Here is a 27643-nt window from a genome sequence, read left to right as displayed (position 1 = left end):
AGCACCCAAGGGATATTTATCCCTTTGTTTATATATCAGTTATCTGCCTTTAAATATCTTACTTGACATGACTTTGTTTTAGAAAATAGCATTTCACACCCAAATTTTTTATATTTTAAAGATTTATTTTTGAGAGGGGCAGAGCAAGAGGGAGACACAGAATCCAAAGCAGACTCCTTTTAGCACAGTGAGTAGAGTAACTCATGTAATTTTTACTGTAACACAGTGAGGTAGGCCCAGTACAATCCACATTATCAATGGGAAAGGTACAGCACAGAGAGTAATTGACTAGCAGAAGATCCTAAGTGCCAGAGTCAGGATTTGAACCCAGGCCCTCTGCCTTCTACATCTACTCTCCCAAGCTCAAGAAAATCCACCAGGTCATTTAAAGGTTTTTATAGGGGCATCTGGGTGGCTCAGTCAGTTGAACGTCCAACTCTTGGTTTTGACTCAGGTCGTGATCTCACCACTTTGTGAGTTCAAGCTCCATATGCTAGCCTACTTGGGATTCTCTCTCCCCCCCTCTTTCTCTGCCCCTTCCCTACTCGTGCTCATTCTTGTTCTCTTTCAAAATAAATAAATCGGGACGCCTGGGTGGCTCAGTTGGTTAAGCATCCGACTTCGGCTCAGGTCATGATCTCAGGTCCGTGGGTTCGAGCCTTGCATCGGGCTCTGTGCTGACAGCTCAGAGCCTGGAGCCTGCTTCAGATTCTGTGTCTCCCTCTCTCTCTGACCCTCCCCTGTTCATGCTCTGTCTCTCTCTGTCTCAAAAATAAATAAACGTTAAAAAAATTTAAAATAAATAAAATAAATAAATAAATAAATAAATAAATCAACCTAAAGTTTTTGTAAGGCTCTTTCTGTTGTGTGTCTTCTGTTTTCACCCAAATTGCTTGCTATCATTTATCCCTATGCCCACTGCTCACACTGGATTTCTTCTCACTATTGTCCAGGAAATTTCCTTCCTCTCCCTCTTGCATTGATTCCAGGTTTTTGGGGTATCGTTCCTTCTTGTGGAACCATCCTTTAGAAGACATCTCAGAAAATGTTTGCATTCTGTCTTGATAGTGTGGGGTATGGCATTCAAACGTCCTTGGAATATTTCTCTTCTGATCTCTGTTAGTACGATGTTGGGCCTCCTGGTTTCCTCTGTATTTAAAATTTCTTTGATGTTTATTATTTTTGAGAGACAAAGGGTACAGAGAATCTGAAGCAGGCTCTGAGCTGTCAGCACAGAGCGCAATCTGGGGCTCGAGCTCACAGACTGTGAGATCATGACCTGAACCAAAGTTGGACAAAGGCATCCAGGTACCCCCCCCCTTTTTTAATATTTATTATTTTTGAGAGAGAGGGAGACAAGGTTTCCTCTATATTTTAGAAAAAGGTTTTGAGTTATTTCCTTATTGTCCAAATCTTTTACAAATTTTATATTTATGAATATAACTTTAGCTCTCACCTGTAAATTTCTAAGAACTCTTTCTTACCCTAATAATCTCTCCTTATTTCTTTTTCTTAGTAGCATCTTGACCTTTTTAAGGATAAATAGCTTCTCTCTCTGAGGTCATTACACAGTTTCATTAAACTTTTTTTGAGTTTCCTTTCTTCCTCCTTTGTTTTGATGTCTCATCTTTTATGTTAGAGACTTTCTTCACATGCCAAGTAATCTTTAGCTCTCTCTCAAGATTTGAAAAAGTGAGTAAATGCTGATGGGAAACTATATGGAGTTGGGCATGGCTTGTCAGGTGCACTGGACGTGACTGGATGAAGATTTGTCTTTTTCATTAGGAGGTTTCTAAGTGTCTGTACGTATAGGTTTATCTCCAGGCACATGAGGTATTTTTTTGTGTGCTGAATTTATTAAAATTCAATGTTAGATGTGGGGGTTCCTAAAACCTCTTCTGCTGTTTCTGCAACTTGGTTTTCTACTTCCCTGCCATCTTGCTTGTCTTTTCTTTCCCCACTACTTGCTTCTGAGACATTTTAATGCAGAGGGGTTTGGTTCATGCTGACCCATGTCCTCAGAGGGCTCTTCTCTCTCTCCTTTTTTTTTTAAATGTTTATTTATTTTTTGAGAGACTGAACGCCAGCAGGTAAGGGGCAGAGAGAGAGGGAGACACAGGATCTGAAGCAGGCTCCAGGCTCTGAGCTGTCAGCACAGAGCCCGACACGGGGCTCAAACTCACCAACCATGAGATCATGACCTGAGCTGAAGTCAGATGCTTAACTCACTGAGCCACCCAGGTGCCCCTACAGGACTCTTCTCTTACTACCCCTTATCATATCAGCTTTACAAATTTCCTAAATGCAAATGGTGCTATCAAATGATAGTATGAATTACTGTTCCATTTGTGCCACAAACCCAAACGTGTCAATTGTGGAGTGAAAAACTCTAATTGTTCTGTGATAGCTGTGGATAAACTTGACTTCTGGACTGGTGCCAGCTTACATATGATCCTTATTTCCTTATAATGTGTAATTATTGCATTTAGGTCCATTCATTATTATATTTATCTCGAAGCACATTAATCTCCTTGTTGCAGTGACTCTCATAAGACCACGTGTTTCGTTATCTTCCTGTGTATTGTAAGTCCCGTCTATTGAGTTTCAGTGGAACTCTCTCAACCTCTTGGCAAACTTATTATTAAGGACTCCTTCCCAAGCCCTTAAGTGCTGTAGAAACTAGTAGTCGTAGATACAGCTGGATCCTTAAACATGATTTCCTTCATGTGGCATTTCAAATACTTAATTTTCTGGCCTCACACTGGGTTGTTTTCTGCTTCTTGAAGCTTACCACACTCTTCTGATTTCATTTCTGCCCCCCATCACACTTTTTCCATTCTCCTTGGTCCATGTACTCAACTTGACCTCTGATGTAAGACTGCCTTGAGATTCTGTACTCACCTGTTCTCTTCTCTACCAAGACTCTTTAAGGGATTCCAACCAGCCCATAGTTTTATGCTGATCAATCCCAGACATTTATCCTTAACTATGTTGTATCCCTAGGACTCCTGACTCTAGTTGCCTTTGCAACATTTTCACATGCTTAGCAGTGACTCAGAAGTTCTGTACTGCTTGTGCTGTCTTCACACACACGGTCTACCCCTTACACACCTCTTTCTTCCCGTTTTGGAAAATGGTGCCAACATTTAGCCGCTTGCTCCAGCCCCAAATCTGACAATTTTCCTTGATTCTTCTCTTTCACCCAACTCAAAAAAGCCATTTATCTACACACTACTGATCCTACTCCAACATTCACCTTGAATCTGCCCAGTTCTATGGATTTCTAGGACTCTTGCCTCAGATAAAAACATGTTTTTCTGACCAGCTACAATGGCTTTTAACCTGCCATTTCTGCTTTCAGTCTTGCACATAGCAGCCTCTGCAAACTTCTTGAACCATAGATCAGATCAACCATCAGTTTAAAACTTTCTACAAGTCTCTATGACTATAGAAGATACGTGCTCTGGCTTTTGCCTACCAAGTCTTTCTTTGGTTCCTCACCACTCCAAGCTTATTCCCTCCTCTGGAGTCTTTAAACTAGCTCTTCCTCTGCCCACACACATGGCATATATTCTTGCTTATATTCCCTTCTAAAATGTCACCTCCTCAGAGAATCTTTGCCCGGGTATCCACCAAGAGTGTTCAGCCATTTTCTTTCCCTTCAGCCTATTTTAATTCTGTGGATAACACTTACCACTATCTGAATATATATATAAATTTTGTTTTTACTTGTTTATTTTCTGTTTGTTGCCCCCACCAGAATGTAAATTCTTTGGGGGCAGTGACTTTATCAACATCATTCAATTTAGTATCGTGAGTGACGGGCACTAAGTAAGCACTCAGTGCTATTTGTTGAATGAACAGACGAATAAGGTGGATTAAAGGCACTTTAGAAGTGAGAAAAACAGAGTAAAGCTACTTGCCACAGATCACATAGACAGCAGGCTATTTGGCCTATTGCTTTGAATGGGATCATTGTCCTAATGACCTCTACTGCATCCCATGGTAACTAGCTTTTTTGTTTTTATTTTGTTTTGTTTTTGAGAAGGGGGGAGGGTGCACTAGTACATGCAGGAGGGAGAGGGAGAGAGAATCTTTAGCAGATTCCATGCTCAGTACAGATCCCAATGCGGGCTTCCATCTCACAACAGTGAGATCATGACCTGAGCTGAAGTCAGACGCTTAACCAACTGAGCCACCCAGGCGCCCCTATTTTTTAAGGAATTTTTTAAGGACATTTTTTAAAGGAAAATGTTGAATGAGAAACTTGCAGTCTTCCCCAGGTTTTGTAGGAATGGAGGATGGAGAAAATGGAGGTAATTTTGAGCAAAAAGGAAGAACATCTAAAGAAGATCCCTAGTAACATTACCTCTCTTTTCCTGAGGAGAAACCTACCACTTGAAGAGGGCTTAAGTCACTCAGCCTAACTTACTCAGAAAGGGGTGAAACCACAGTTCAAACTCTGGTTCCAGTTTCAAAGATATGAATTCTCTACCACACCTGTTGGTGGTGATTCTCAAACCTGACTGATATAACCCTTTCTAATTCCATCTACTTAACACGGACATCCCTCTATATGTCACAGACACATAAAAATGCTGGATGAAATATAATGAGACTATTTTACATACAGGCAAGGAAGAATGGAGGGAGAAATTTTGTCTTTTAGTTTCTTGGTCTCTATGTGCCAAAAATAAAGAAGAATCTCATAACTAATGTGTGAGTCCATGAGTTGAGGCCAGAACAGAGGACATCAGACATGGCTAAGGGACATACAGGGGTTGGGTCTTTTTACACATGTCTAGAAGACAGCAGTGGCCCTTAGGCCTAAGAAAGATAAGGATTTGCAACTGAAATTCACACAAAGCTAGAACCCAGAAAGACCTCTTCTCACTGTATTAAGGTACTATAAAGCATTATCCCCTTACTAAAGCTACTGACAAAATTCTCACTGATCAGATATGGAGAAAAGATCCCACAACAAATGGCAATTTAAACATCTGTATCCATTCTCATAGCAGAGGAATCCCAAGTGGAGATATTAATGTAGATACAGTAAATATTTCTGGCCAGTGAAATTCCTGGACTCCACAGGAAAAATCCAGTGTAAGACTTCTCTGTAGGACTACTACCAATCTTAAAGTACACAGCATTCCACAAGGACACTATATCCTAGCTGAAAAAATACAAAGTACAGATTAAGGAAGCAGTCCAAAAAATGGGGGAGTTGACAGATACATGTGGGAAGAATAGCACCAAAAGAATAAGATAAACTAACAGTCTAAAGCTCTCTATAAATTTAAGTATAATTGCAATCCTGAAAGAGAGAGAGACATAAAAACCCTCATGAAAGAACATAAAAAGAACAGGCAGATATGACAACCCAGTAGAACAACTCAAAGTGAAACACTGTAAATAAAATTGAACAATGACCAGTTTTGAGAGCAGATTGGCACAGTTAAAGAGAGAATCGATAACATGGATGATGTATCTGAGGAAATTACCCAGAGTGCTGCAAAGACAAAGAGGTATGAAATCAAAAAGACAGGTTTGGAGATAGGGAGAATTAAATTAGAAGTCTGAACTTAAGTCTAATTGGAACTTCAGCAAGAGAAGATGGGAAGGCGCAATGCTTTAAGTGAAATGGCTATGAAGTTTCCAAAACTAAGGAAAGTCCAGAAACCTCACACTGAATCGGCAGAGTGCTGCATACCATGTACAAATCTGGTGGATTCATCGTATGAAGAGAACACTGAAGCAAACACTAGTTGAAGATCCGGTAGAGAAAACAGATAACATACAAGGGAATGATCATTAGAATAGCAGACATCAGCAAAATAGAGACCAGAAAACAAATCTACCTTCAAATCATCAAAATCACCTGAGAATCATATGAAACTATCATATTATGGTTTTGTCCCAAATGCTTTGAGTGGTGGTCAGGAATATCCATTAAAAAAAAAAAAAAAAAAAAAAAAAACTTCAAGGAGGTTTAAAACGCTTGTATTCCTGAGCACCAAATACATAAGCACACACCTATATTCACATTATCACACTGATCGCAAGTATGTGTTAGTGAAATCTGCCCCCCCCTCAAAAAAAAACCATGGAGAGGTTTAATCCAAAACCAAGGATAATTTCTAATTTTTCTCCACGCAGTCTCCAGGAGATTCATGCTAAATGGTGCAAGATGATCTCCAAAGAACTAGGTGAAGGAGTGAGTGCAAGCATCTCTGACCTCACACTTCCTCACATTCCCAATTCCGTCTCCCCCAGCACATGTACAATCAGCATCAGAGGACACATCATTCTCCATCAGACCTCCACAATCCCAAGAGCATATGTGAGGAGAGCATTACGTGATGCACGATTCCCAACATACTTGATACTTTATATTACATCCAAAAAGATACCTTAAGACACAGAAATTTAGCCTATGTTGCCTTTATGGACATCTGTTTTCAGACTACTGGCTTTCACTGCTGTAAAAAAAGCGAATTCTACATTAATACTAGGTTTTATTTTCTCTAAACCTCTATACTCAGAGGTATTCATTCCAGTATTATATACATGTAGGTAAAAACCTGGAAAACTCCAGCAGGATGGAAGGCAGTGAGGTTTTGTCACAGTGTCCTATGCGCATGCAGTAATTTGTTTGCTTTTTGGCCAGAAGTCCTCATACTTTGCTTTTCCCCTTTTCATAAACAATGCTTACGCAAACAGTAGCACATCCACGTGACAGAACTATGCTGGTAGAAAAATGATGTTTTGAACAGATACTTCACAAAAGAATAAGAATGTGCCATAAACACATAAATATTTAACCTCATTAGTAATAAAGAAGATAAAATTCCATTTTCTTCTATAGGATTAATTTGGGGGATGGGCACTACTTTGCTGCTAGTGTTATAAATTGGTCCATAATTCTTGGATCAAAAGTTGGTGACACATAGATTGTAAAATTAAAATTTTACATTTTTTTGGTTTTTGTTTTTGTTTTTGTTTTTTTGCTGAGCAGTTCCATGTAAAGACTATGTATTTTTAAAAATTGAACAAGCATAACATTGTTTATATTAAGAATATTTGGAAACTTAAGTGTCCAAAAATAGGAATTATGCCAATAAGATCTGGTGCTATACAATGGAATACAGTTAGGAAGGATACTAAATAATACATGGTAGTAACTCAAAAGTTGCAAAATTGAAGGTAAAGCAGTATTTTTGTAGTTAAGAACCCACAATGTCAAGAAAGAGACGTACTAAGAGTGAATAATAGTTTTCTCTGGGTAGCAGGAACATATGGGTGGGTTTTTTTGTATAGAATTTTCTTTAAGTTTTGAAATGACATTTTAATTTTTTCAATAAGGAGAAAATGGTCGAAAATTTTTAAGCAATATGAGATAATGCCAATAATGGCAAAAATGAAGGTTGCCTTATGATGACAACTATATAGAAATGTGTAGATGGAAGAAAAGTGGGGGAAAGAGGGGAAGAAAAATCTCTCTTAATAACGGTTTTCTTTGGCCAGGGGCATGTGGGACAAATGTTTGCTGCTTTTATGAATTTTTCATACTTTCTAATTTATTACACATTTCATACTTAGAAGGAAATTTAATAATCAGGTTTTTTCCCCCCATTATATTTCATTTTAGACACCTCTCTGCCATAGCAAGGAGCCATTCTGAGTCCTAACACCAATTTTCTGGGCTCCATCCAGGCCACTGTCTTAGCTAAGCTTTGCATAAAATATTACTCCTGAAGTTATGATTTCAATCAAAGGAGGCTGGGAGACTTGTCTAGAATCCTCTCCTGAGTCTATCAGGAAGCTGGGTGAGATCAGAACCTGTTTGTTTCCACTCAGTATTCTGTCTGGGTCTCCAGAGGGGGCGGAGAACAATGAGATCTGGGCACCACTGCTGGAGCCCCATGTTGTAGGACACTTGCTTTCTGGCATCAGTCCCTGACACATATGCTTTGCCTCTCCACTTTCGAGCAGAGGGCTCCTTGCCTGCACTAGTCTGGATGTCAGCAAAGTGGCCTGCTGGCCCCAAAAGCTTTCCGTATGAATTGCTGTGGGTGGTTTCTGCACATTGAAACTTGGCCCACAAACACACCCGTCCCCACACACATACGACATATTCCGTTAGAACCCATCCAGGTTCTTGGCCTGAATATTGGCCAAAACCAGACTTCAAAGAATCACCTAGTTTCCATCTGCTACGATACCACATTCCCTTCTCCATTCAGCTTCCAGGCCTTTCTCCTGTCTTGTCTCCACATAGCTACGTGAATGAACTGATCTCGCACCTCCATGGCTGTAGGATCTTCTGCAGCGTCCCATCACATTCAGGATAATGTATGTATTTCCATAGACGGAAAGCAAAGTCCTTCATGATGTGTCTCCAACTTACCTACTCAGCCTTCCCCTTCACCAAGCATTTCCAACCTTCCTCTATTGCTCTAACTCGCAGTCTGTGGCCTTGACCCACTTACTCACTTATCTCTGCTTTTCTACATACTATTCCATAGCCTTCTCCACTTAGTCCCTCCTTCACTATCTTTTCATCCTTCAAAAGTCAACTTGAGTGTCATTCCCATTGGGAAGCCTTCCTGACTCTCACCGCCTGTCTTCCTCCTCTGTCCTAGGTGCTCTGGCGCTTGACCCCTACATGTGCAGCTCAGCTCTGTCTTTCACTGGATTGTGAGGTCCTTGCAAACAAGGACTGGGTTTTCCTGTGGTCTTATTCCGGCGTCTAGCCTACTTTCATAGTTTCTAGTGAAGAGCTAACACTCAAAAAGGTATCGAGCATTTCCACTCCTGGTATAAACCCAACAAATCCAAGACATGTACAAGAACATTCCACAGCAGCATTGATGGAGTTAGTCCTAAACTGGAAAGAACCCACAGGCCTGCTCACCATAGAATGAGTAAATCACAGCATTTTAAGTAAATACATCCTATACAACAATGAGAAAGAATGAATGAATGTTGTGAATTCATCTCGCAAACATAACGTTGAGTGAAAGCATTTGCAGAAAGAAGAGTAAATGATCTATAACTCCGTTTATGTTAGAAATCATGTGAGTAGTTACCCTCGAAGGTACAGGGGGAACCGACAGGGGCGTCTGGGATCCCAGTAATGTCCTGTTCCTTGACCTGGATGCTGGTTTCATGGACATTTTCACACCAAGAAAATCCATCCAGCTGTATATTTATGATGTGTGTACATATCTATCATACCCTAATAAAAATTTTAATTGAGGAAAGTTCCCTTTGTGAAACATGTCTCTCTGGTATTTTGAACAGTGACAGAATGGGCAGTGTATGTTTGCTTCACGTGAATTGCCAGCTTGATTAATGCTCTTTTCCCCACACTCACGATGGTGTCACGTGGTAGAATGGAAAAAAAAATTTTAAGTGAAAATCTCTTCCTCTACTGGGTCTAGCATTTGCTTTCAGAAATGTGATGCTCATTGGTGTCAACCAGGTGTTCATTTGGGTAGTTGGGATTCTCAACTTGAATTTTGGCAACCTCAAATAATTTGGGGCTGTACCACCGTATAAATAACTATAACTGGCATTTCACTCTTTGTATCTTCATCCTTTTGTATTTAAGGCTTCTGTCACCAACAGGCATAGGCTTATTGGCCTGCACACACCAATCACACCTTCTGTGTACTTTATTGATTCACCTTTCATTGCTACATCTCAAAATTGGTTTTCTTCTTGGTACAAAGATAAATTATCTACATTAATCTTTCTTCCCCTCCAAATTTTAAAGGGTCTAGAAATGCCCAGACTAGGGGACATGTTTAAAAATACATTTCCTTCTCTTTCAACAAACCAATACATGTACAAAAGGAGCCTGATGACCCTGGATGTTTGGAAATGGCCATGGCCATCTTGGCTGTTCTCTGGGCCCTGCACACTGGAGCCCGTCCACCCATCCCTGCAGGGACTCACCGAGTTTCTCTCTCACGTTCTGAAATAAAAGCCTTTCAGTGTCTGCACAGATGGGAATTCTGCTGCCACCTTCTCATTTCACATTTCCTGCACTTTTCTTCCTGAGCACTTGACTGCCCAAAATAGAATCATGGTTTTTGAGTCTGTGTGTAGGAATTTAGTGGGGGAAATGGCCCAGGTTTCTGTCATTCCCGGTAATTCCCACACCTTGAGGTAGTTTTCCTCTCACAGATTCAGAAGAGTGCTCAGAGTGTCTTTCAGAGAAGAGCGTGGATTTTCCTTCAGGAGGTGGTTGGGGAGGGCTCCCCTCATGGCAGGGCATCAGTGTCCAAGGAGGACACAAGAGGGCACAGAAAACAGGGCCTGTGCATGCTTTGCCACCCAATAGCCCCCTTCTCCTATTCTCTGCCTTTCTGAGGTCTCTTCCTCACTGGATATCCCCTCTTCTCTGCCTTTAAAAAATTTTTTTTTTCAACGTTTATTTATTTTTGGGACAGAGAGAGACAGAGCATGAACGGGGGAGGGGCAGAGAGAGAGGGAGACACAGAATCAGAAACAGGCTCCAGGCTCCGAGCCATCAGCCCAGAGCCTGACGCGGGGCTCAAACTCACAGACCGCGAGATCGTGACCTGGCTGAAGTCGGACGCTTAACTGACTGCGCCACCCAGGCGCCCCTACTCTGCCTTTTTAAACTCAGCTCCCAAAAGGATCAACACCCCTGCTTCTCTCTGCTCAACTGAATTATCTCCATCCTTCCAAGCCGAGTTTAAATCCCGTCTCCTCTGGGTAGCCTTCCTGGATGACTTCCTCTGAAAGTGGATTTCCCACTTGTCTCATTTTCTAGAGCCCCTGCTAGTATTAACTGAATACTTCCGTGCCAGACTTTATTCTTAGCACTTTACATATACATATACAAAGTCAGAATCCTTACAATGACTCTATAAAATAGGTTTGATTGTTATTCCCATTTTATAGATGAGGATTCTGAGTCATAGTGATACCATAGCTCCCTAATTAGATGAGAAGCTCCGTTTACCAGCTCTGACTTAGGGACTCGTCCCTTTCACAGCACAAGGATTGGAGACTTGCAATCACTAATTCTTCACCTCATACTTGTCCACTTTGCCGTGTGATGAACTTAAAACCATGAGAAAAAGATTTTGAAAATCATTTCTGCGCATTGTATGTTACCTTTCCATTTCTGTCAACATGGGGTACTGTGCAACAGAGGCAGGATAAAAAAACCACAATAACAAAAAAGAGTCCTTATTTGCTAAGTGATGGCACGGTGGTAAGTGATGTACATTCAGTAGTCTCCTAATCCCAGCTCTTCTCCCCCAAAAGGATCAGAGAGAGGTTGCAAAAGCTTGCAATAGGATCAACTAAGTAGATTAAGCCAAGGGAATACAAATGTAGGAAGTCAAACAAAATCCTGAGTCCTGTCATCACCCAAGAACACGTGCCCTAAAGACCCTCCTTTGGAAGTGGAATTTGACTCTAGGCTTACCACTGTTGGTGACAGAGAAGGACACATAACAATTCGAACACCCCCATTGCCTCTGAGATAAAGACCAACCCTCTGTTCAAACGAAGCACACATGAATGGCTCACCAAACCATCTCCTATTACACTTCTCAGCACAGACCAATCTCTTCTCACTGAAAAATATGATCATAATATCCATCCAAGGAGGCGGCTGAACTGTTAGGTCCAGGTATACAGTTTAATTTGATTTGACTTCAGTTATCTAAGAGATAGATGGACTGTACGTGTTTCAGGAGATTCCCCACCAATGTTATTTCTCACAACCAGGTTCCCTACTATCTTCTCTGGATGATTACCTTTCCATCTTTAACTAAAAGCTGAATAGGTATTGTGGTATAACCCCTTTGCACATCTGATAAAACTTGCATGCCCAGGAACAGCCTCTGGGAAACCCACTCTTACAGGCAACATGGAGCTTTAAAAATGGAATTTTCAATGGGAAAAATGAAATTCAAACTTCTTTGTGTGATTTATGATGCTTTTCACAACCCAACCTCAGCCTACTTTTCCACACCTGATTTATTAATTCCCTTTTAGCATTTTCATGCTTCATCCAACTAAACTCCAGCATGTTCCATGAAGACACTCACTGAGACCCCATAGATGCTTCCTCAACACCCTTTCCTGTTTCCTCTACCTTCTCTGCCTACTGGGTCCTGAAGGATGGCACCTTTTCTGGGAATCCTTCCCTGATTCACCTAACAATCTTACCCTTTACTAGATTCCAGTAACACTTTGCTTCTACCAGATCTTAATATCTCCTTTTTAGCTTCTCTGGTTTCCGGGCCCCCCCCCCCCCCCACCGGCACATTGTGAACTCCTCCAGGGTAGAAATTTGTCTTATTTATCTTTGTATTCCAGCATCGGGGACTTTGTCTGACCTGGATTTATTACACCAGATATTTATTGAGTGCATCCTGTACAGACAAAGCAAGTTGGGACAGTTCCCTTCCTGTGATGTTAGGTTAAAAACAACACCACCACATGAGTTACTCCACAGGTGACCTAAATATGCTTCCATTATTTTCTGAAGCCACCCAGATCTGTGGAAATGGATTACTCAATATGGTTTGATATAGAAAAGGGAGGCCCAGTACATAGTTAGGTTGAACCACTAACTGATTCTACTGAACTCTGTTTCCTAACTTGTTATTTCCCGGATTTGAAAAGCTCCAAAGAATGCATGTTGCCACTTATTCCAAGTGTCTTCTCCTGTTTGTGCAACCTCCGTCAAGTCAAAGGACTTTGCAAAATTATATTTGGCATGTGGATACATCACTTCATCCGCCAGTAAAACACACATGCCCCCTTACAAGTAAAACAGAGCAACTGTCCCAAGGGACCTTGGCAGTTTTATAGCAGAGGCAAGAGAAGGGTCAGGGAAAAAAAGATAGCTACTCCTCCTTGATTTCCTGACATAAATAGAAAATTTAAGAACTAAGTTACCCAATTTCATTGTCATTCAAACGACCTATTTAGGTGAAGGCTACAGTAAGTATTATGTGAATCTGACCTCAGTTCAGGACTTTGAGACTTTTTAATCAGCCATCATTCACAAAAAGCCATATTATGGACCTTCAGAGCAACATGAGCACAGCACAAATCTACAAAATTTCCATAAGTGCAGTTCCAAAAATGTGTTGATCAATGAAAGCATTCTGAATACAGAAACTGGAAGCTGGTATCTGAAAAGTTACTTTATATCATATTGTTTATATATTAACCAATCTAGAAAAAAAGTTGTTTTTGCTTTTTTGGGTACATATGCAAAGTCAAATCACACTACCAACTTTTGTTAGGAAATAAGTTATTTTATTTATAGTAAAGTTTCCACATGATAGAGTAAGTGCAGGACTTCATAAATTTGGCATTATTTTTTCTACTTTTCTATTCAAAAGTTCATCAAACTTCCATCAGGTGTTAATTGTGGGGGTGCCTGGGTGGCCCCATTGGTTAAGCATTTGACCCTTGATTTCCACTCAGGTCATGATGTCACAGTTGTCAGACTGAGCCCAATGTCAGGCGCCAGGTTGGGTGTAGAGCCTACTTAAGATTCTCTCCCTCTCTTTCTGCCCCTCCCCTGCCCGTGTGCACACATGCGCACTCTCTAAAATAAAAAGAATGGTGTGACAGCCTCTGTAGTTGGCACTAGAGAAAGAAAGATCACTAAAATCTTTATCCACATGTAATATACAGTATCCTAGGGAAGACAGACCAGCTAAGATATCATTTCAATACATTATGATATAAGTTCTTAGATACAGGTGGTCATGAGTGCTCTGGAATCTCTCTCAGAGGAAAGGCAAAGATGAGAGCTCACAGGAAGCCCTCCCCAAAGTGCTGAGCCTTGGAAGATGAAAAACATGAGTACCATGCATGAGATGGAGATGACAGTGCACCTCCTTACAATGAAATGAGAGCAGGAGGAACCAAGGACAGGATCTGGATAGCCCACAAACGAAGGGGTAAGTGAAGGAAGGGGAGACTTTGAAGGGGATCAAGCAGCGAGGAGAAAGGCAGAAGAGCCAGGAGAGAATAGTGCCACAGAAGCTTGTTGTCCAAGAGATCACAGACAGCATCTCAAGGAGGGAGTCAATAGTCCATGGTAACATGCAGAGAAAAAGTAGAGAAGTGAGAAGAGTAGAGAAGCTGATATGGGCACCAAGAGTATGGGTGGAGGAGATAACCATGAGTAAGAGGGAGGAGCTCCAGTGTTCCAAGACAGTGGGCAAAGACCCAAGAAAGGGAGAAGAGTAGAGCTGATATGGGCACCAAGAGTATGGGTGGAGGAGATAACCATGAGTAAGAGGGAGGAGCTCCAGTGTTCCAAGACAGTGGGCAAAGACCCAAGAAAGGGAGCAGGGGCAGGTAAATACGTGGGTGGGAGGAACAGAAGTTAATGTAGTTCAAAGGCAGATGGCTTTAGTTTTTTTATTCAAAGTCGGCAACAAAATATCATCTGCTGCTGCTGAGGACATAGGGACTGGGGAAGTGCCTGGAGGAAAATGTAGTTTGGGGACATCAGAGAATGAAGAAGAAGAGTATTACTGAAAGCTGGGGAGAGCACTGGGTTTGAGATCCTGATTCACATGGTTGTGGTTTCCTCCAGCTGAAAGCAGAAGCCCAGAGATGGAGGCAGAGAATAGTAGCAAATGTTTCCTGAGCATTTACTATACATCAGACACTAATTTCAGCATCTTTATGTTGTGTGGTAGGCAGAGTAACAACTTCCCCAAAATGTCAAATCCTAATCCCTGGAACCTGTGAATGTGGTACGTTATACATGGCAAAGAAGAATTAAGGTTGCAGATGAATTTAAAATGGCTGGTCAACTAACTTTAAAATATGGAGAGTATGGGGCACCTGGGTGGCTCAGTCGGTTAAGCATCCAACTCTTGATTTTGGCTCAGGTCATGTGATTCTCTCTCTCCCCTTACCCTGCTTGTGCATTCTCGTTCTCAAAATAATAAATAAACAAACAAACTTAAAAAAATAAAATAGGGAGAGTATACTGGATTATCTGGGTGGGCTCAATATAATAAGGGTCCTGTTAGGCAGAAGAAAGAAGCACAAGAGAAGATCACAATGATACGGTGTGAGAAGGACTGAACCTGCCATGGCCGGCATTAAAGGTGGAGGAAGGGACCATGAGCCAAAGAATGCAGGTGGTCTCTAGGAACTAGAAAACCGAAGGAAATGGATATTCTCCTAGAACCTCCCAAAAGAAATGCAGCACTGCCAACATCTTGATTTTAGAGCCTCAGGAGACTGTGCCAGACTTCTGACCTACGAAAGTGTCACCTAACAAATTTGTACAATTTTATTTTGTAAATTTGTGATAACTTGTTACAGCAGCAATAAGAAACTAAAATGCACACGTTTTATCTGAATTCTCACAACAGTATTTTACCGGTTGGGAAACTTAGTGAGTCAATCCTGGTTATTGCCCTGGATGCCATAAGAGAGGTGGGGGACAAAGCGTAAGGAAGTAATGTTATTTTGTAAACATCTGCCTCGAGGAGAGCCTTGTAATATTTTTTAGGCAAGAAATCATAGACCACTTCTGAAGGCACAGAGAGTTCAAAAGTGATGCTGATAATGTGGGCTTCTCAGATTCTTCCATCTAGATGGCCCTATGCCATTCCTTTCAGTTTTCTGCTTTACTATCCGAGATTTGGTAAAGCTGCATGTCAAGCCTTCTCTTCAATCCGACTCACAATTAGGTCCTGGGCCTGATTTTCAGCCCAATCTGCCTTCTGCCTCCAGTAGTGGGGGGGGGGGGGGCTCTTTAAGGCCACAAGAGAGGGCTTTAGGGTTGCACATTATGCCCTGAATTAGTGGTTGGTTATGTTGAGCCCACCAAGTCAACGGCCTTTATAATTACTGTTGGTACCGTATCTTTCAAGCGCTATTGGGTGTGCAAATGCCAGTATCCCAACCCATTGGACCCCAGGTAAGATTCTTAGCATCTGTGATGTTTGGCAAGTCTGGGGATAACCCCACTCTACTTCTCTCCTCCAGGGGCCATCTTTTCCAGTTAAGACAATATCCAATTCCAGAAGCACCTGCTGTATCTTAGAATTAAAATAATTTGACTTCCAAGTCAAGACAAAATGTCATGAAATACAGAAGCCAGAACTCCTAGAGGTGGCAATTCCCTTGTGTTTTGCAAAGTAAATGATAAATGTAGTTAGGTAAAAGGTCCCCAACAGCTTCCAGTAGTGGATGAAGCTAAGGAAGATGAACCAGAACTGCTCTTATAATGTTATGTTCTACGTTTGCCTTCCTGGTAGTGACTTTCTCATTTTTTAAGGACTCCTGATTTCTACTTTGCTTTGCCATACTTTCTTTTTTCCTCATTTTTACTGTACTAGAATTTTGTCAGGGCTCATTGATAAATTAATCGATAGGATACAATATAAAGTAAATCCACGTGTAGCCTAACCACAAATTTTCAAGAGCCCAGGTACAATGACTTTTGTGCCCTTTATCCATCTTTTCCCTTATCTCCCTGTTCTTAGGAGAGCAGGACAGGCTTGGGATTGACCATTAAAAGGCCAAGATATCATGCGCAGGTTGGTTGGGTGTTGCTTCTGTCTCCCTAAACAGGTGCTCTCTGAGCCCCATCTTCTTCACATCTTATATAGGGATGATCAGAAAACCCAGTTGGTATCATTCTACTCTTCTCGTTGCTCAGGCTTCTCTAGTGACACTACATTGAGTTTCTACAACATGCCAAACTCCCTTGAAGGGATTCTGTACTTGCTTTTCTTCTAACATATCCTTCCTGCCAATATACCCTAAGTAGGTGACTTCTCATCTTAGATCTCAGCTTAATGTTATTTTACTTAAATCCTAGGGTGTCCTTCCTTGACCGTTTTATCTAAGTAGATCACCTCTTAAAATTCACCATCGCTGCACACTATTTCCTTGATAACCCATATAACATTCTAAATTTTATACACACATAAATAAAATATATCGTCTATATATTCAGCTATAATGATACCCTTTAAAATGCTAGTTCAAGGCTTTGCACAGAATGCTCTTTTTTTTTTTTTAATTTTTTTTTCGACGTTTATTTATTTTTGGGACAGAGAGAGACAGAGCATGAACGGGGGAGGGGCAGAGAGTGAGGGAGACACAGAATCAGAAACAGGCTCCAGGCTCCGAGCCATCAGCCCAGAGCCCGACGCGGGGCCCGAACCCACGGACCGCGAGATCGTGACCTGACTGAAGTCGGACGCTTAACCGACTGCGCCACCCAGGCGCCCCACTCTTAATAAACATTTGTTTATTAAACAAACAGGTCAATCTATTTCATTAACCTTGAGTGTATTGATGATGCGGTATATGCAGGAAACATTTTAACCATAAAGTATTTTTATCTGTACCAAATACTAGATGCAAATAATATTTCATAATGTTCAAAATTGTTCCTTATTAGATCAATTATCAGATGCTATGCCAAAAATAGCAGTATATCTATCAACTTTACAGATTTTAAATGCTCACATCTGTAATTCTCACAATATTTCCTGGAAGCGTGCCAGGTATTTCATCCTAAATAAACGGATTATGTGCATAATTTAAGTTAGGAAAGAATGACACATTTTGAGGGCTCTAAATGTGTAAATGATTACACATTAAGTGAGGAATTGCTTACTCTTTTGCCCACCAGCCAAACGGTGCAAATTCCTTTGATGCTGGAGTTCAGAGAGAAAGGAAATAAATATACCTCTGAAATGGCAGCCGCAGAAGTGCCCATCAGCTCTGAGTTCTGCCTTAATTGAGCATTGCATATGCAGGAGAATAAGCTACTTGCCAATGTCACATGATTTATATCCATAATCAGAAAAATATGAGGCTTAAAGTTCAGGTGCAGATTGACATTCTCTAGCCTGCACAAAGCTGATCATGACCTTTCGAAGCCATGAGCAATCACTTAATGTCCATTTCTTCTCAGCCACCTGGAACATCAAATCAAGAAGCATCTTTGGAAAGCTAAGATTTTGAATTGCAAAGTGATGCCCAAATGATCCAGCTATGAAGCTTAGAGCTGGGCAGGGAGAAATTAATCAAGCAGTGGGTTTTTAAAAGAGAAACGTGGCTTCCATCTTTTATGTATAAGAAGCAAACAAGTTGAAAACTTTTTTCTGAAAACAAAATCCTTTGTGACTATGATCCCTTGAACAGTCTCATGATAGTAAGTCCTGGAATCAACGTTGGAAATGCACAGAACAGGCATGCTGACCCCTGAGTGCATGACATTTCTAGGATCAGTCGCAAGTCCACATACATGTGACAGTGCGCTGAATTTCGCAGGCACAGTGTCTGCCTCTAGTCCTTTATTTAATGGTTTTTCCAAATGACAGCCTCCTAGATTATTTCCATAGGAATGTAAAAAGCAGGCTACAATTCAAGGACTCAATAACTGGCTGGATGCCCTTGGAGTCTCATGACCTTCATTTTAAGTAGGTCCAGATAGAAAAGAACACTACTGGCTGTCATATTTGCAGTACCTGCAATGTACTAGGATCTATTACATGTGTTATCTCACTCAGCCCTCTCTCTAACACCGTGATCGGATATTTTAAATGTTGGCTATAAGGAAACTGAAACACGTCATCAATGAGCACAAACTAATAAGTACCAGAGCAGGTACACAAACCTGTCTCAAATAGGCTCCAGGGCTCATGCTCTTTCCACTACACTATCTCTTCTTCACTTGATCTCTACTGAGTGTCAACCTATTTTTCTCATCAGTGTTATGACCAGTGTCTGCTAGGAGGGCAGACTGGGTCATTGGCCTCCAAAGAATGCTCCCAGTTTTTTCATCTCAGTTGAGCTCCCTGGAGGGTTTCCTTTCTGGCTCAGAGCAGTGTGTATTGACCTTGCCAGTCAGGGTTGCAGTGTCTTCAAGAAAAACCCAGCTGAGTTTGCTCCCATCAATGCTGTCAGGAGCACAAGTTGGTTTCCCCTGAACGCTATACCCTGGAGCGTTCTGTGGCAAGAACTCTTATCAGGGGCAGTTGTTCTCAGAAATGGTGGCTCTCAACGGTGGCTCTAAATTGCCTCCTTGCCAACCCTTGCCTTCATTCCTTACAATGGGAACCCCTGGCAGCCAATAATCCTTCTAACTACTATGGACAAACCATCAGCATAGTCCTTTACCGGTCTTCCAGTCTCATGTAGCTTTGGCTACCAATAGGTAATTATGAATAAAGCCACACAGCTCTTTGGAGAAAATGTTAACAATTCCTATGCACATTTCTACTCTGATTCATACTTTTGTCTGCCCCCTCAGCCCTGTTTTACTTTGGTTGATGCCAGGAAGTACTCACCCTTCTCCACATCAGCAAAGGAGACTATTCTCCAAGGAGACAGCAATAGGGAGCCACTTACTCTTTTCTGGAAGTACCTGGACTCAGGTTATATGAAGATGTAATGCTATAAAAATCTCAGACTCTCCCTTCTTGGGGTACAGAAGCATCTAAACAAAGCAAGACCCCAGAAGAGTCCGAGAAATATGTTAGTAATTTCAGGTAGATTAATCAAATACTATTAGAAACCAAATCTAAAGCAAGCCACATATGGGACATTTTTCTTTTTCATCTGCTTTCAATGATAATTTGGTTTTTCTTGACTTGAAAGAAAGCTTTATCTGACTGAATGGTCTCTTTGGCTATCAACCCATTTCTCTCCTGGCTTTTACTATTTATTTTATAGACTAGAGATAAACCTGCTTCAATAACCCCCTTTCCTCATTGCAGTGTGGTTCCATTCATCAAAACTCTAATATTCTTGGATTCTAATGTAGGCAATTCCAATGACCTTTCAAAATCCTCATTTTCCTTGCCCTCTCTTTCTAGAACTTTCCAGGAGAGAAACTAAGAGCTCTGATTGAGCTGCTCGCCCAAAGCCGGTACCGATTTACTAGTCATACAAGGGAGCCATCTTGGAAGCAAATCCTCCAGCCCTCAGTTAATCACCAGCAACCACCAACTACCTCCAGCTAATACTGCATGGAGCAGAGACAAGCCTTACCCCACTGAGCCCTGCCCAAATTAAAGATTTATGAGGAAAAAAAATTACTGCTGTTTTAAACCCATTTTAACTAAAACATGACTTTGATCCTAAAGCATGAGATCCTCTGTACCCATCTATCATTGAACTATGCTATATTGTGTTACAAGTTATTTTTTAATGTGTTTGGATATTATCCTCTTGGAGACAGGTATTTTGTACTACATTTGTTGAGTTCTCGCACAGTGACTTTTTAGGCAGTAGATACTCTATAAATATTTCCTGGTTAATTAAATCCAAGACTATGTGTTCTATGAGATAAAATTGCTTCTTATTGTGCCAGCTCTGCAAACATGAGAGAGGGTGCAGAGAAGACATCCTGAAACCCACCCAGACTCTGGGTAGATAACTGACATTTAAGATACTAAAATATGTGTATCATAGAAAATGCATATAACCACCCATTCTTCAATCTTCTAAAGTGCTTATTTAATGCTCTTTTGGAATTTGGTATCCATATCTTGGGATTTCTTTAAAAAGTCAACCTACATTAGAGCCTTATCACTCAACCTATTTTTTTTATTAATGAGTTACAACAGAAATGACGTTTGCAGTTAATGAGCTACACATAATCTATCTGTGAATAAAAGCCACCACTAATGGGCAAATTAATTAGACTTCAGGTTTCTTCTCTTTGTTTTTACACTACTTTGTTTACCCTAATACATTTCATCGAAATATCATTAGACATAACTTCTGGAATGGCAGTATGAGGAGCTCTGAAGTCTCAGTTCCTAACAAAACAACCTGAACTAGTAAAAACCAAAACACCAACAACTATTTAAAATCTCTATGCAGTGCCTAAGAGAGTACAATAAATGAAGAAGCATTTATTCAACAAAATGTAATAAACTGTGGTAAGAACAAGTGAGAGCCTATGTCACTTGAGTCATGATCTACTCCATCCCTTACCCTTCCCCCCAACTCAGCATGCTTGAGGTTCTGTTCCAGAGAGGGGTCCCTCTCCCCCAAGCTACCAGTCAAGTGCTATTTCTCCCTGGGATGGACATATGCCAACATTTCTCATCCTCTCCAGCTGCCTGTTGTGAAACTAATTTCTAAACAAGGGTGACCAAGAGGTCAGGGGATCCCTTCCTCCCTCTAGCCCCACTGTTAGTCCCACTGGTTCTACTCCAAGCAAAGGTAGCTGAAAATACTAGATCCAATTATCATCACCACAGTTTGCTCATACAGAGGATATTCCACACTGGGAGAGGCAAGTTAGGAAGACCAGAGGCTACTGCTCCTGCCCAGTGCCCTGCTCATTAGAGGAAAAATGGTGCTCCAAGAGAAGTGGGTCATTGTCTCTGCTCCCACACCCAAAGCAGTTTAACTCTGAGATTTTTTTGCATAGACAGAGGCAAAAAGAAGAAAAGATGTAGAAGCTCTTACCAGACCAACTACATGCATTTGGAATACAATGTAAGTTTAATCCTAAGAGATTCTCAAAGAACAATGATGATTTGGGGGTAGACAATTAAGAGGAGGCTGATATCTCTATGAAAGCAACAAGGAAAAACTTTAAGCCAACTAGATTACCAGAGAAAATCAGGTAAAGAGATAACTGCTAAGATGAGCCCTTCTGGAGTCAGAAAAAACCTCCAAGACTAGCTCTGTAAAAGGTCCCAAATTAGTTGGATCAGACTGTGGAGCAATGTATGTATAAGGACATTATCAAAAACCATAGAGTAATCAGCCAGCAGTAAGGGGAGCCTAATTAAGCTGGACGTGATACCAACAGACAAAACGGACTTAGCAACGAGATCAGGAAAATAGCCAAAGAGAACCCTGCTAAAACTGGTTATCCAAAGGTGACTGTGCCCACGCCCAAGGCTGCAAGTTCTCAAGAATGACATCACAGGCCTCATGCCACATGGGAAATTTCACTGAAGTTCTCCAGCCAAGTTACTAAACAAATAAGCAAATAACAACAACAAATCTGAGAGATGAGAGATGAGAAATCAGTATCCATAGTTGCTACAATATATTACCACAAATGTTCAGTTTTCAGTAACAACAAAAAATTATGAGACATGCACAGATGCAGGCCAGTGTGACCAATACAGGGGGTAAGGGCAAACAGGCAACAAGGACCGCCTCTAAGAGGGCCCAGATAACAGACCTAAAACAAGTTTATAGCAGCCACTATACTATGCTCAAAGAACTAATGGAAACCATGCTTTCAAAAATAAGTATAATCATAATGCCTCATCAAATTAGGAATAATAATATATAAATTATAAAAATAAACCAAATGGAAATTTCCAAGTTAAAAATCAACTAAAATGAAAAATTTACTAAAAAGACTCAAAAGCAGATTTGAACTGGTAGAAGACAGAATCAAAGATCTTGAAGATGGATTGTATAACGTGTATCAACCTAAGTAACAGTGATACTGAGTAATGCCTTAGAGAAATGTAGGACATCATTAAGAGCAGCAATATACTCATAATGAGACTAGGAGAATGACAGGAGGGGGAGAAGGGAGTAAAAAATATGTGTTTAATAAAATAATGGCTAAATACTCCCAAATTTTATTTTTTTTAAGTAATCTAGACATCCAAGAAACTCAACATCTTTCAAGAAGGATAAATGCAGAAAGATATACAAAAATATAGCTAAAATGTTAAAAGACAAAGAGAAAAATCTTGAAAGCAGTGAGAAAAAGAACTCATCAAGTACAAGAGAACCCAGAAGATTAACAGCTGACTTCCCATCAGAAACAAGGAGACTGGAAGGCAGTGGCATGATACATTTAAAGTGCTGAAATTTCAAATATAGGTCTCCCAAGAAACTTATATCCAGAAAAACAATGTTTCAAAAACGAAAGCAAAATCAAGACCTTCCCAGATAAATAAAACTGAGAGAATTTGTTGCTCTCACAATATCTTATAAGAAATACTAAGGGAAGTTCAGGCTGAAAGCAAGTGACCACAGACAGTAATATAAATCTATGTGAAAAAGAAAAGAGCACTGATAGAGATAATAACATAATTGTAAAACACAATATAAATGCATGTTTCTTCTCTCTCTTAGCTTATTTAAAAAGCAGCTCTGTAGGAGCACCTGGGTGGCTCAGTCGGTTAAGCATCTGACTTCAGCTCAGGTCATGATCTTATGGTTCGTGAGTTCGAGCCCCGCTTCGGGCTCTGTGCTGACAGCTCAGAGCCTGGAGCCTAGAGCCTGCCTCGGATTCGGGGTCTCCTTCTCTGTCTGCCCCTCCCCCACTTGTGCTCTGTCTCTATCAAAAATAAATAAATATTTAAAAAACTTTAAAAATATAAAATGCAGCTGTGTCAAGGTGCCTGGCTGGCTTAGTTGGTAGAGCATGTGACTCCTGATCCGGGGGTTGTAAGTTCAAGCCCCATGTTAGGTGTGGAGCTTACTTAAAACTAAAATCTTAATCAAAATAAAATAGAAAAAGCAGCTGTGTCAAACAATATGCATGTAATTGTATTTGGTGGTCTATAATGTAGAAACGCAGTCTATTTGCTAATGGCAAAAAGGAGGTGGGAGCAAAGCTATAATGTAGTAAGGTAACGACACCATATGCTAACTGAAAGCAAGAGCAACAAATGAAGAGAACAGGAAATGACAAATCAAATAGTCGATAAAACAAACTCTACAAATATGTACTCGCTCTCCTTTCCTCTCTCAGTTTCTTAGAAAGACATCAATTATGTAAAGTAAGAATTACAACATGTATTTTGGAAGTGGTTACCTAGATATGGTATGCATAATGCATAACAAGAGCAGCACAAAAGAAGGGGCCGAAACAACAGAGCTATATAGGAGCATCTTGTTTGTATTTCACTGGAATTCAGTAGAAATCTGATCTAGAGTCTGCAAATTAAGATACAGATGGTAAGTCCTAGAGCAGCCAGTAAGAAAATAACTCAAAAATATGTATAGTGTAATGTCACCCTTGAAAAAAAATCATGAATGTGAAAGAAAGAAGTAAAAGAACAGAGGAACAAAATGTTGTGGCTTGATTTACATCCCCCTAAAAGTCATACGGTGAAGTCCTAATCCCCGATACCTCAGAATGTTACTTTATTTGGAGGTAGGGCCATTATAGAGGGAGTACAGCTAAAATGAGGTCATTAGGATGGGCCCTAATCCAATACAACTAGTGTCCTTATAAGAAGGGAAAATTTGGACACACATACACAGAAGGAAGATGATGTGAGTAGATACAGGGCAAAGACAGCTAAGTTAAAGCCAAGGAGAGAGGGCTGGAATGGACCCTTCCCCCTCACAGCTCTCAGAAAGAACCAACCCTGTTGATAACTTGATCTCAGAACTTCAGGCCTCCATGTGTGAGACAACAAATTTTTGTTGTCTAAGCCCTCCAGTTTGTGGTACTTTGTTATGACTGCCTTAGAAAAATAATGTCTACATAGAAAACAAAAAGTAAAATGGCAGATGTAAATCTAACTCTATCAATAGTGACATTAAGTATGAATGGATTAAACATTCCAGTCAGAAAGCAGAGACTGTCAAACTGAATAAAAAGACAAGACCCAATTATATGCTATCTATAGAAGATACCTTTAGATTCAAAGATAAAAATAAATTATAAGTAAAAGGATGGGAAAAAAAGATGTATCTTACCAACAGTAACCATAAGAAAGCTGTTGTGGCTATAGTATTATCAGTCAACAGAGGCTTTGAAACAGAAAGTGTTAATAAAGATAAAGAGAGACATTTAATTATTACAAAAGAGTCAACCCACCAAGAAAGATATAGCAATTACAAACACATATACACCTAAAAACAAAGCCTAAACCACATGAAGCAAAAACTAACCGAAATGAAGGGAGACACTGAAAATCAACAATGGTTGGAGGCCTTAATACTCCAGTTTCAATAATGAATAAACCAAATAGGCAGAAGATGAACAAAAAGAAGAGTTGAACAACACTGCAAACCAGTTAGACCTAAGAGAGACTCTCTCTACCAACAACATCTTATGTGTTTGTTTTGCAGGTGCACAAGACAATACCCACAAATACATTCAATGATAAAACAAGCCTTGATAAATTTAAGAGGACTGAAATTACAGAAATGATCATCTCCACAATGGAATCAACTTTAAAGTCAATAACAGAAAGAAATTCGGGGAATTCAGAAATGAGTTGATATTTAAAAACACTTCTTAGGGGCGCCTGGGTGGCGCAGTCGGTTAAGCGTCCGACTTCAGCCAGGTCACGATCTCGCGGTCCGTGAGTTCGAGCCCCGCGTCGGGCTCTGGGCTGATGGCTCAGAGGCTGGAGCCTGTTTCCGATTCTGTGTCTCCCTCTCTCTCTGCCCCTCCCCCGTTCATGCTCTGTCTCTCTCTGTCCCAAAAATAAATAAAAACGTTGAAAAAAAAAATTTAAAAAAAAAAAAAATAAAAACACTTCTTAAATATCCAATAGGTCAAAGAAGAAACCACAAAGGAAATCAAACAATACTTTGATGGATAAAAATTAAAATACAATATAGGAAAACATATGGGACAGTTAAAATAGTAGAGAGAGGGAAATTTATAGCCTATGTTAGAAATGCCTCTACACAATAACCTAACATTCGACTTTAAGACACTAGACAAAGAAGACACACAAACTTTAAAACAAACAAACATAGACATATAATAAAGATTACAGTACAATCAATAAAATGGAAAATAGAAAAACATAACTTCACTAAGAATTCTATCAAACATTTAAAAAGTATCAGTATCAATACTTCACAAATTCTTCTAAAATAGAAGAGGAAGGAACATTTCTAAACTCACTTTATGAGGTCAGTATTACCTTGATACCAAAACCCGACAAGTATCACAAGTAAACTATAGATCAGCATCTCTTATGAATAGACACGAAAATCGCTAAGATATTAGCAAACCAAATCAAGCAACATGTTAAAAAAGTTATGTCATGATCAAGATATAAAAAGGATTATACATCATGAGCAAGTAGAATTTATCCCCAAGAGATATAAAACTGGTTCAACATCCAAAAATGATTTACATATTAATAAAAATAAATGACAAAACACATCATAATCTCAATAGCTGCTGAAAAAGGCAAAAATGAAAAAATCAAACATCCCTTTGTGATAAAAAAACAAAAAAAAACAAAAAAACCACCTAACTAACTTGGACTAGAAAGGAACATCCTCAATCTAAAAAAGAACACCTATGAAAACACCAAAGCTAAAGGGAACTGACAGGAAAATTCTGCCATCTGTTAAGAGGTCTATTCCAGTTATGCATTATTTAACTGGGGAAATCACCACCCACTGGACCCACTGCAAGATGGGCCTGACCTAAAACTCCATTGACCTAACTTCCATAAGCTCTTCCTGCAATTGATGGGGCACAGTCACAGATGTTGGGTGTCTTGTACTTAGTTCAAAGCCACTGTCCAGTAGTCCCCAAAGGGTCTGATTACTTCTTTCCCCCAAGTATACAGCTACTCTATTAAAAAGGCTATAGGTCCCTCTAGGGAGACTGGAAGAAAGATTAACAATATAACCTTTTGGTAGTCCTAAATTCTTTCTTCAAGGGGGCATGCCCCCCCCCCACTTGTTTAATTGGTTCTGGGTCTGTAAGTTGGCTCCAGTCTGGGAATTGATTGAGGGGCCATGACTCTGCCTTTAGGATTCAGGTTGAACTTTCTGGTTCATTCAGCTCAAAATTTTTCTGCTTCTACCAATAAAGAATTTAGTAGGCTTCCTACTTATTTTACTTCTAGCTCACTCTAATTAATCATCCAGAGCCATAGTCCTATACGAGTCAGACTACTTATTGCTGCTTTGACTCTCCTGTCCATTGCAGTAGCCATCTCGCTTGGCCTTTGGTGGTGAGGGTTTCCAACTACTCTCACTCTCACTGCATATCAGTTTTCCATTTCAGTGACTTCAGTTTCTATGGGGGATGTCTGGCCTACAGAGAAGAGTCATAGCACAGTTCCCCTCACACATCGATTCCTCAGAGCACTGGTGCAAGGTGTACATTTTGGCCCCTTCCAGTGTAGGTGAGTAGGTCTTAAATGACAAATACACTCTAACATTCCAGTCTCTCCCAGTCTTCGAATCCCTTGCCCTACATTAAACCAAGGAATGTCTAACATTTCCAATTCACTCATGGTGAGCCATATTTTGGTCCATGTTTCATCATGGAAACATGAAAAGAAAAAATCTGAACGCATCCCTCCTAATATCAGGAACAAGACAAGGACAAGTTCTCACACCACTGCCATTCAACATACTAGTGTAGGGCAATTAGACAGTTAAATTCTCCCCAGGACAATTACACAACAAAATGAGAAAAAAGTGATCAGATTATAAAGGGAGAAGAAAAGCTATCTCTGTTTGCCCATGACATCATCATGTATACAGAAAATACTAATGAATCCACTAAAAACTATTAGGACTAGCAGAGGTGTTCAGCAAGGTGGCAGGGCTCTAAGATCAATACACAAAAATCAAATGTATTTCTACAGAATAGTAATGAATAAACCAAAAATGCAATTAAAAAATAACTTCATTTACAATGGCATCA

The 27643-nt window shown here is 40.2% G+C and overlaps 1 long non-coding RNA gene across 16 annotated transcripts in view; it reads left to right on the top strand.

Moving 5' to 3' along the window:
* LOC121013680 (uncharacterized) overlaps positions 1–27643 on the top strand; it is a 68695-nt gene that overhangs the window by 30852 nt on the left and 10200 nt on the right. For 10 of the 16 annotated variants that reach the window (XR_005782843.1, XR_005782844.1, XR_005782838.1 and 7 more), the window contains one exon: positions 8247–9266. The exons of 1 other annotated variant lie outside the window; for it this stretch is intronic. This is a non-coding gene — a long non-coding RNA (uncharacterized LOC121013680). Of the gene's footprint in view, positions 1–8246; positions 9267–13803; positions 13974–19880; positions 22306–27643 lie in introns of those variants that run through there. 5 more of the 16 variants (XR_005782847.1, XR_005782841.1, XR_005782842.1 and 2 more) reach the window with 4 other exon arrangements.

This window comes from Herpailurus yagouaroundi, unplaced genomic scaffold, assembly GCF_014898765.1.
Source record: "Herpailurus yagouaroundi ecotype Mexico unplaced genomic scaffold, PumYag 199, whole genome shotgun sequence".
NCBI classification, from domain to species: Eukaryota; Metazoa; Chordata; class Mammalia; order Carnivora; family Felidae; genus Herpailurus; species Herpailurus yagouaroundi.
The sequence above is the reverse complement of the archived record's forward strand: the minus strand, read 5'-3'. Positions and strand labels throughout refer to the sequence as shown.